At 53.4% G+C, this 10,732-nt stretch overlaps 1 protein-coding gene across 1 annotated transcript in view; it reads left to right on the forward strand.

Moving 5' to 3' along the window:
* The window catches only part of TFDP1 (transcription factor Dp-1), a 43,231-nt gene that overhangs the window by 17,696 nt on the left and 14,803 nt on the right, over nt 1-10,732 (forward strand). The window lies entirely within an intron of this gene.

Below are 10,732 nucleotides of genomic sequence, written 5' to 3' on the forward strand. Positions count from 1 at the left end.
GCTTGTGGTGCACACGTCGTGTGCGGGTCAGCGTCCTCGCCGTCAGGAGGCCCCGTGTGTATGTTCATGGGCGGGCGGGGGGTGGATTAGTCGCAGCCCCTGCTCCCCCCAGGGCCCCATGGCTCCCCCCGTAGAGGGACTGTGAGGAACTTCTGCCAGTGCGTTTGAGCTGCTGCTGGTTTCCTTGGGGAGACTAGCCGTGGAAGCGCCAGGCCGGAGGAGACGATGGGCGACTACCGGCTGCCCGTAGCACTGTTGATGCCTCTGCTCTGTCCGCGTCTGCTGGATGGAGGCCCGAACACGGGGTCTCTTGGCTCGTGAAATGAGGCTTGTGGCCCAGCCCCTTCTCTTCCGTCTGCTGCGGGCAAGTGGGGCAGGAGCCCAGCTGTCTCCTGCCCTGCGGGGCCCTTCCACATGTGGCTCAGCAGGCCGGCGTGGTTTGGGGTGGAGGGCTCACGCCCTGTCCCTTCTGTGGCTTTGGGTGTCACCTTCAGATGCCCACAGAGGCCCTCGGGCCTTGCAGGGCCCCCGGCCTGTGCCTTGTCGGGCTCAGCTGGTCTTGTCCTGCTGGCCACTCTCCCCCAAGATGGGCTGTGGGCCCGCCCATGCTCTCCTGGTTTCTGTGTTTTTGGAAGGCCGTGGGCAGCGTCCTGCTTTTCTGTGGAGCCCGTGCCCTTCTGCTTCCCGTACAAGGACGGAGAGCCTGCTGAGAGGTGTAGACGGTTTATCTCGGTGGCTTTCACTGTTCACAGAGGCTTGGGTGAGACGCTGGAGTGTAACCAGGGACCCGTAGGGTTTCAGGACTTGTGGGCGTGACGTGTTTTGATAAATTGATGAAGCAGAAGTGATTGTGAAAAAAGTCTGGCAACCTTGCTCCCTTGGGAACGACGGGTATCCTTCGTTCTGGTGTTTGTCTTTACTGTTTGGGGACCGGGGGTCCCGCCTGCTGCTCGTCTCCGTTTCCTTCTTAGCTGCGAACAGTTTGCGTCCTGCCGAGTCTGAGGGTGGGGTGGGGGCTTGGGTTGGGGGTCCAGAGAGCAGCTTCCTGGGTTCCCTAGAACACTCTGGTGGTAGCTGCCTGCACGGTTTAGGTATTTCCTGTCCTCCTTAGGTGCGGCCTGGTGGCTCTGCGGCCGCCGTACCTTGTCCAGGCTTGGTGCTCCGCTCGCGGCTGGACGAGGAGGGCTGCCCCTCGAGGCTCTCCAGGCCTCTGCCTCTGCTTCTGTGCCTCGGCTGCAGCCCGTGTGGGCTCCCAGGTGCCTCTGCTCCTTGCCTTCTTCCGGGGCGCTGCCCCTGCCCCCAGGGGTGAGCCCAGACCACATGGCCCCGACCCGGCTTTGGCCCCGCCTGTGAGCCGCCCGAGGACCTGTGCGCATCCCAAGGAGTTGTCGTGGCCCAGCCGTTTGTCTGTCGGATGGGACGCCCGCCTGTGCTGCGGCGGCCGGAGCGGGCCGGGCTGTCGGGCCGCCCCAGCTCCGCCCCACGCCGCCTGCTGGGCACGAGCGTTCCCACCTGCAGTCCCCTTTGCTTCCGGCTCAGGAGTTTGAGGATGACTTTAGGCCGCGTGCTGCTGACTTGGCTCCTCGCTGCTCCCTGGTGTTTCATGAGGTTGAGGAGCCCGTGCGGGTCGCGCGGTGTCGTCTGATTCAGTCGCTGCCGGCCGTTCCTGACGGGGTTCGGCAAAGGCTCGCCAGGGTCGCGCTGAGTGATGCCTCACCCTCTGGCACAGACGGGTCTGGGAGCCCAGGGGTGTGGCCGGCAGCGTGTGCCGAGAGCCGTCCCTCTGGAGTGACCACGAGGGGCCGTGGCTGGCTCTCACTTTGGGGGGTCAGCAGCAGGGTGGGGGGCGGCCCAAGGGGGGCTGCGGCCTGGGCCCGGTGCAGGCTGGGCATTGAGGGGCGGGGCCCAGTCTCACTTTTTGTCTGGACCTTGTGCCCCTGTGCCCTATTGCACCTGCAGGGCCAGCTTGCCTCTGCTTCTAGGTCTACCTACTGAGAACTTGGAAACGGGCGGGCACCTGAGCTGTGCGGGGCCCCGGGCACTCATAGGGACCCTGCTGCCCTCAGCTGGTGGTGTGAGCCGCTCCTGAGATGAGGTCTCCTGCTTGCCTGCTCCTGCCCGAGCTCTGGCTGTGATGCCCCGTCCCATGGTGGTCCCGTGCGCTCCCAGGCGGGGCTTGCTGCTTTTGCCCTGTTCATTGGGTCCTGGCTGCGGCTCTGCTCGCCCTCCTGGCCTTCGGTGCCACCCGTGCCTTTGCTTTGCCTGCCTCTTCTTGCTGCGGGTCTGGCCCGTTTCCAGATCCCCGCGTCTACAGACTTCTCCAGAGGCAGAGCCTGTGGGAGGCCGTGGCGAGTGCGAGAGAGGCTCATTTTGTGGAACCGGCCCTCATGACAAGGGGGCTGGCAGATCTGAAATGTGGGGGGCTGGCTGGCAGCCGGGACGTAGCAGCAGGGCTCCTTCCTCCCTGAGGAAACCTGGTTCTGCTCTGAAAGCCTTGGACTGGTTAGGCAGTTCTGGAGGGTAGTCTCCTTTGCTGGAGGTCGGCTTCCTGGTCCAGAGCACCTCCAGCGGGCCTGGGATCGGATAGCAGGGGACAGGCACCTTGCAAGGAGGCATATCGAGTTAGTGGCCCCAGCTCTCTGTACTCACCAGCCCTGAAGACCAGAGCCCTCCAGTCAGAGACGGGAAGTTTTTGTGTGAGCGGGCTCACTTGTGACGCGCTGGGTCTCTTCTGGGGCTTTGCCGATGGCTGTGACACTGTGTGAACCTCGCAGGTGCGTTTGTTTCTGGGGTAGGTCTGCTGCCCCTGAGCAGGGGCCACGTGGCTTGTGGGCATGGCTGCACCGTTTTGCATCTGTGCCACACACGGGTGTGCCTGGCCGTGCACCCCAGCACTGCCTCCCCTTGCTGAGTTTTGGGTTCTGGTGGCCCTGGTGAGTCCAAGCCCCTTTGCCCCTAGGCCTGCCCCGCTGGTGGGGGTCTGTCCAGGTGCTTCGCTGGCCCAGTTCCTCTCCAACCTTCCTACTGGGTTCTCCTCTGCCAGCCACCCAGCCGCACCTTGGGGCTCTGGCTGCCGTCCACAGCCACACGTGCACCCTCCCCCTTGTGATGCGCCTGCTGCCCGCCCATCCCCTGTGCGCGGCTGGCTTGGGGCTGCGGCTCGCGTGCTGCTCTCTCTTGCCGCTTCTTGCTTGCGCTGTCCCGAAAAGATTCTCTTCATGACACAAACGACACATGCTTCCTGAGGAAGCCCCGCGTGTTCCTCAGTGTACAGGCAAAGTGGGCGCTCCCCATTCTGTAAACACTTTCCTGACCCACAGTGTTGGGGCTCACCCAGTCCCTCCCGTCGTGTGACTTAACACGTGGCCGTCGCTGGCCATTCCTGGAGTTTCTAGTGCTGCCTTTTGTCCCTAGGCAACTTTCTGGTGGTGAGCTGTGGCACCTGTTGACTGTTGACAGAGACCCGTCTTCTCCCTGAGGGGCTCCGTGCCTGCGTGGGCTCCAGCCGAGGGGCAGGCCCATCTCTGCGGAGCGCTGCTCCCTGCGTCTGTGGCCGTGTTGGCCTAGGGAGAGGGTGTCTTTTCTTCTGTTTCAGGCTTGCCTGACTTAGAAGGGCGCGGAGGCAGGAGAGATGAAGTTTTGGGGATGCCATGTGGCCGGGGACCTGGCATTGCTGTGTGATTCTTGAGTCATGGTGACTGCGGTCCCCTGGATGTGCATGCGCCTGTGCACACAGTGGGTCAGTCCTGGCCGGTGTTCCTGCGGCGGTGGGGAGAGGGGCCCACCGCAGCAAGAAATGGCAGCGCTCGCTCAGCCCTGGAGGCCGCCCCCCCCCCGGGAGTGTGGAGCAGAGGCTTCAGCTTGTTCTTCCCTCCCACCCCTTGAGCCCAGAGGACAGCTGGAGCGTGGGGGGCCGTCCCAGCCTCCGAGCCCTGCTGCTGGGTGTACAGTGATGACTGGCCATGGCGCCCACCGGAGTGTGTGCCGTGCAGGCGAATGGTGATGGCGGCGTCTGCCCATCTCGGTCCCAGCGGGCATCCTGAGATGTGGTGCGCCTCAGCTTGGACGGGGATGGGGGGTGCTTCCAGGGTGCTCAGCTGGTGAGCAGTGGGCATGCGAGGCACAAGCCTGGGAGCGCAAAGTGGGGAGGGAGGCCCTTGCTGCCGCTCCAGGGCCTGCAGGGCCCGGCAGCTCCCGCCGTCGTCGGGGGCCAAGCCGTGCACACCCTGGGCATGATCCGGAGGCCCTTTTGGCTCTGTGAGCACAGGGTATCTGTAGCGTGGTGGTCAGAATCATGACTATTAAGATGTTGGGTTCTCACCTGGCAGGCCAGAAGGAACTGGCGTGATATATTCCGAGCACTGAACAAGAAAAATATGCAGCCCCAAATACTATATCCAGCTAGACTGTCAGTGAAAATAGAAGGAGAGATAAAAAGCTTTCAGAACAAACAAAAATTAAAAGAATTTGCAAACACCAAATCAGCCCTATGGGAAATATCAAAAGAGGTCCTCTAAGCAAAGAGAGAGCCTAAAATTAACAGACCAGAAGGGAACAGAGACAATATACAGTAACAGTCACCTGACAGGCAATGCATTGGCATTAAGTTCATATCTCTCAATAGTCACCCTGAATATTAAGGGCTAAATGCCCAATCAAAAGACACAGGGTTTACAATGGATAAAAAACAAAACAAAACAAAACAAGACCCATCGATATGCTGTCTGCAAGAAACTCATTTTAGACCCAAAGACACCTTCAGATTTAAAGTGAGGGGTGGGAAACAATTTGCCATACTAATGGACATCAAAAGAAAGCTGGGGTGGCAATCCTTATTTCAGATAGTTTAGATTTTAAGCCAAAGGCTACAATAAGAGATGAGGAAGGACACTATATCATACTTAAAGGGTCTGTCCAACAAGAAGTTCTAACAATTTCAAATATCTATGCCCCTAACATGGGAATAGTCAATTATATAAACCAATTAATAACAAAATCAAAGAAACACATGGACAATAATAGTAGGGGACTTTAACAGCCCCCTCACTGAAATGGACAGATCATCCGAGCAAAAGACCAACAAAGAATGAAAGCCTTAAATGACACACTGGACCCGATGGACATCACAGATCTATTCAGAACATTCCATCCCAAAGGAATAGAATACACATTCTTCTCTAGTGCACATGGAACATTCTCCAGAATAGATCACATCCTGGGTCACAAATCAGGTCTCAACTGGTACCAAAAGATTGGGATCATTCCCCGCGTATTTTCAGACCACAATGCTCTGAAGCTAGAACTCAATCGCAAGAGGAAAGTTGGAAAGAACCCAAATACATGGAGACTAAAGAGCATCCTTCTAATGAATGGGTCAACCAGGAAATTTAAAAAGAATTGAAAAAATTCATGGAAACAAATGAAAACGAAAACACAACTGTTCAAAATCTGTGGGACACAGCAAAGGCAGTCCTGAGAGGAAAGGATATAGCAATACAAGACTTTCTCAAGAAACAAGAAAGGTCTCAAATATACAACCTAACCCTCCACCTAAAGGAGTGGGAGAAAGAACAGCAAGAAAGCCTAAACCTGGCAGGAGAAGAGAAATAATAAAGATCAGAGCAGAAATCAGTGCAATAGAAACCAAAGAGCAGTAGAACAGATCAACGAAACTGGGAGCTGGTTCTCTGAAAGAATAGGACTGATAAACCTCTGGCCAGACTTACCAAAACGAAAAGAGAAAGGACCCAAATCAATAAAATCATGAATGAAAGAGGAGAGATCACAACCAACACCAAAGAAATGCAAACATTTATAAGAACGTATAAGGAGCAACTATACGCCAGCAAATTTGACAATCTGGAAGAAATGGATGCATTCCTAGAGACCTATAAACTACCACAACCGAACCAGGAAGAAATAAAACACGTAAATAGACCCATAACCAGTAAGGAGATTGAAGCTTCACCAAAAATCTCCCAACAAAGAAGAGCCCAGGGTCAGATGGCTTCCCAGGGGAATTCTACCAAACATTTAAAGAAGAATTAACAACTATTCTCCTGAAACTGTTCCAAAAAATAGAAATGGAAGGAAAACTTCCAAACTCACTTGATGAGGCCAGCATTACCTTGATCCCCAAACCAGACAAAGACCCCATCAAAAAGGAGAATTACAGACCAATATCCCTGATGAACACAGATGTGAAAATTCTCACCAAAATACTAGCCAGTAGGACCCAACAGTACATTAAAGGGATTATTCACCATGACCAAGTGGGATTTATTCCTGGGCTCCAAGGTTGGTTCAACATCAGCAAATCAATCACTGTGATACAACACATTAATAAAAGGAAGAACAAGAACCACATGACACTATCAATGGATGCTGAAAAAGCATTTGACAAAGTACAGCATCCCTTCCTGATCAAAACTCTTCGTTGTGTAGGGATAGAGGGTACATACCTCAATATCATCAAAGCCATCTGTGAAAAACCCACTGCAAATATCATTCTCAATGGGGAAAAACTGAGAACTTTTCCCCTAAGGTCAGGAACACAGCAGGGATGCCCACTATCACCACTGCTATTCAGCATAGTACTAGAAGTCCTAGCTTCAGCAATCAGGCAACAAAAAGAAATAAAAGGCATCTGAATCAGCAAAGAAAAGTCAAACTTTCACTCTTCACAGATGATACGATACTTTATGTGGAAAACCCAAAAGACTCCACTGCAAAACTGCTAGAACTTATACAGGAATTCAGTAAAGTGTCAGGATATAAAATCCATGCACAGAAATCAGTTGCATTTCCCACACCAACATTTGCATTTTTGACACCAACAGCAAAACAGAAGAAAGAGAAATTAAGGAGTCCATCCCATGTATAATTGCACCCAAACCCATAAAGATACCTAGGAATAAACCTAAACAAAGAGGCAGAGAATCTGTACTCGAAAACTATAAAGTACTCATGAAAGAAATTGAGGAAGACACAAAGAAATGGAAAAACTTTCCATGCTCCTGGATTGGAAGAACAGATACTGTGAAAATGTCTGTGCTGTCTAAAGCAATCTGTACATTTCATGCAATCCCTATCAAAATACCATCAATTTTTCTCAAAGAAATGGAACAAATAATCCTAAATTTTATATGGACCCAGAAAAGACCCTGAATAGCCAAAGGAGTGTTGAAAAAGAAAGCCAAAGTTGGCAGCATCACAATTCCAGACTTCAAGCTCTATTACAAAGCTGTCATCATCAAGACAGCATGGTACTGGCACAAAAACAGACACATAGATCAATGGAACAGAATAGAGAGCCCAGAAATGGACCCTCAACTCTATGGTCAACTAATCTTCGACAAAGCAGGAAGGAATGTCCAATGGAAAAAAGACAGACTCTTCAATAAATGGTGCTGGGGAAATTGGACAGCCGCGTGCAGAAGGATGAAGCTGGACCATTTCCTTACACCACACACAAAGATAGACTGAAAATGGATGAAGGACCCCAACATGAGACAGGAATCATCCTTGAGGAGAACATAGGCGGCAACCTCTTTGACCTCAGCCGCAGCCACTTCTTCCTAGACACATTGCCAAAGGCAAGGGAAGCAAGGGCAAAAATGAACTATTGGGACTTCATCAAGATCAAAAGCTTTTGCACAGCAAAGGAAACAGTTAACAAAACCAACAGACAACCAACAGAATGGGAGAAGATATTTGCAAACGACATATCGGATAAAGGGCTAGTGTCCAAAATCTGTAAAGAACATATCAAACACAACACCCAAAGAACAAATAACCCAGTCAAGAAAGAAATAGGCAGAGGAGATGAACGACATTTCTGCAGAGAAGACATCCAGATGGCCAACAGACCCATGAAAAAGTGCTCCACATCACTCGGCATCAGGGAAATACAAATCCAAACCACAATGAGATGCCACCTCACACCAGTCAGAATGGCTAAAATTAACAAGTCAGGAGACAACAGATGCTGGCGAGGATGCGGAGAAAGAGGAACCCTCCTGCACTGTTGGTGGGAATGCAAGCTGGTACAGCCACTCTGGAGGTTCCTCAAAAAGTTGATAATAGAGCTATCCTATGACCCAGCAATCGCACTACTAGGTATTTACCCTAAAGATAACAAATGCAGTGCTCCGAAGGGGCACATGCACCTGAATGTTCACAGCAGCAATGTCCACAATAGCCAAACTATGGAGAGAACCTAGATGTCCACCCACAGATGAATGGATCAAGAAGATGTGGTTCATATATGCAATGGAATACTATGCAGCCATCGAAAGAAATGAAATCTTGCCATTTGCGATGACGTGGATGGAACTAGAGGGTATTGTGCTGAGCAAAATAAGTCCATCAGAGAAAGACAGTTATCATATGATCTAAGGCATTTGAGAGGCAGGGTAGGGAGTTTGGGGGGTAGGGAAGGAAAAAATGAAGCAAGACGGGATCGGGAGGGAGACAAACCATAAGAGACTCTTACAAAACAATCTCACAAATCAAACGGAGGGTTGCTGGGGGTAAGGGGGGTAGGGAGAGGGTGGCTGGTGATGGACATTGGGCAGGGCATGTGCTATGGTGAGTTCCGTGAAATGTGTAAGCCTGACGATTCACAGACCTGTACCCCGGGGCAAATAATACATACGTTAATAAAAATAATTAAAAAAAAAAAAAGAGATTTTAGGTTCTCAGAACTTAAAAGTGGTTGAAATTGTTGTCAAGAAAACATTAAACCTTTTGATTTTGTAATTTAAAATATCATAAAACCTATAGATACTAATGGGTTGTGATTATTAATCAGTTTGCTTACATAATGTTCTTAGGGTCCCTTTTCTGTTAGTGGTTATAGCAATTCAGAGCACATTTGTCCCTAACTCATTTTGTTGCCAGGAGAGGAATCCTCTGTTTCATGGTGTATTGGAAAATACCGTGTTACAGTTCCCTCAGCAAGGGGCTTTAAGTACATCTTACGGTTCAAATGATCTCATTCCTTTTTTTTTTTTAATCTTATTTATTTATTTGACACAGAGAGAGCAAGATCACAAGTAGGCAGAGGCAGGCAGAGAGAGAGGAGGAAGCACGTTCCCTGCTGAGCAGGGAACCCAATGCGTGGCTCGATCCTGGGACCCTGAGATCATGACCTGAGCCAAAGGCAGAGGCTTAACCCACTGAGCCACCCAGGCGCCCCCAAATAGTGAGTAGCTATAGTGAGTAGCTCTCTAGGCTGTGACCGTCTCGCCTGTCTCATAACTGCACTGTTATCTCCTGAGTCCTGGGTGTGGGCTGTGTGTGGCAGTCTTGGTCGGAAGAGGGTGTTAAACATCTCTGGCCAGATTAAACCCGATGTGAAATCCCACCCTTGAGATTGACCAAAAGGGGTATGCCCTCCGGAGTTGGCAGGTGGCAGGAATGTGGGAGAGGGACACTGGCTGCTGGGGCGTGTGCCTGCGTGTGTGTGTCTGCCGGGAAGTGTGTGTACGCGTGTGTGCCTGTATATGTGCCGGGGCGTGTCTGCGTGCGTGCATGTGTGTGTGTCTGCTGGGGTGTGTGCGCGCGCGGTGTGGACTGTGTGTGCGTGTGTGCTGGGGTGTGTATGCGTGTGTGTGATGGGCATGTGTACATGTGTGTGTGTCTGCTGGTGTTTGCATGTGTGTGTTGCCAGAGCATGTGCGTGCATGCGTATGTTTGTGTATGTGCACCTGCATGCGAGAGTCTGCTGGGGTGTGCGCGTGCGCGCCTGTGCGTTTAGTGCGTGTGTGTGTCTGCCAGGGCGGGGGTGCGTGCGGGTGTGTGCCCAGACGTGTACATGTGTCTGCAGCATGGCCCTCAGGGTGTGCTGGGCTGGAGCCCATGATGCAGGTGGCCCCCGGGACTCAGGGACGGACTGGACGTGTGGACTCCGGGGGCCTCAGCAGGAGGAGGCTCGCCTGACTGTGCGGAGCGTCTGAGCAGGGGCCTCTGTGTTCGCTCAGCAGCCGGCTGTCGGGGGGAGCGGCTCGGCGGTAGAGGGGCCGTCAGGCCTTCCTGTGCTTGGGTCCCAGCATGGCGCGAGCACAGCTGCGGGCTGTCACGGTCTAGACTGCAAAGCCCGCGCAAGCGGTGCTTGTCCCTCTCCGGTTCAGGGGTGTGTGTGGAGAGGTACGCAACCGGTCGGAGCGCCGCCTGCAAGCCCTGGTGGTGGCCGCGGGCGGGAGGGCGTGGGTCTAGGGACGGCCAGTGAGCTCCGCTCCTCAAGGCGAGAACGGTGGTAGTCATCTGAGGTCGTCCCGGAGCAGGACGGTCTGCCCGCGGATCCCTCGGACTGAAGAGTTTCTCTCGCAGTGAGCAAGGAAGAGCCCCTGCTGGCAGCAGCGTCCAGGAAAGGGGCCCCACCTCAGGCTGCCTCTGCCTCCCAGCCCTGCCGCTGCCCAAACTGCCCTCCTGCTCGTTCCCCCAGCTGGGGGCTGTAAGCACGTGTCTTACGGAGGGACGTTGCTGGGCTTCCCGGTGGTGTGTGGGGGGCGGCCTTGTGGGGGGCCTGTAGGCTGCCCCGTCCTGTCAGCCCCTGTGCTCTGGCGCCATTTACTTGATGTGCAAAATGAGCTTTGGGGCGCCGGGGTGGCTCAGTGGGTTAAGCCTCTGCCTTCGGCTCAGGTCATGATCTCAGGGTCCTGGGATCGAGCCCCACATCGGGCTCTCTGCTCAGCGGGGAGCCTGCTTCCTCCTCTCTCTCTCTGCCTGC

The sequence above is a fragment of the Mustela nigripes genome, chromosome 15, assembly GCF_022355385.1.
Source record: "Mustela nigripes isolate SB6536 chromosome 15, MUSNIG.SB6536, whole genome shotgun sequence".
NCBI classification, from domain to species: domain Eukaryota; kingdom Metazoa; phylum Chordata; class Mammalia; order Carnivora; family Mustelidae; genus Mustela; species Mustela nigripes.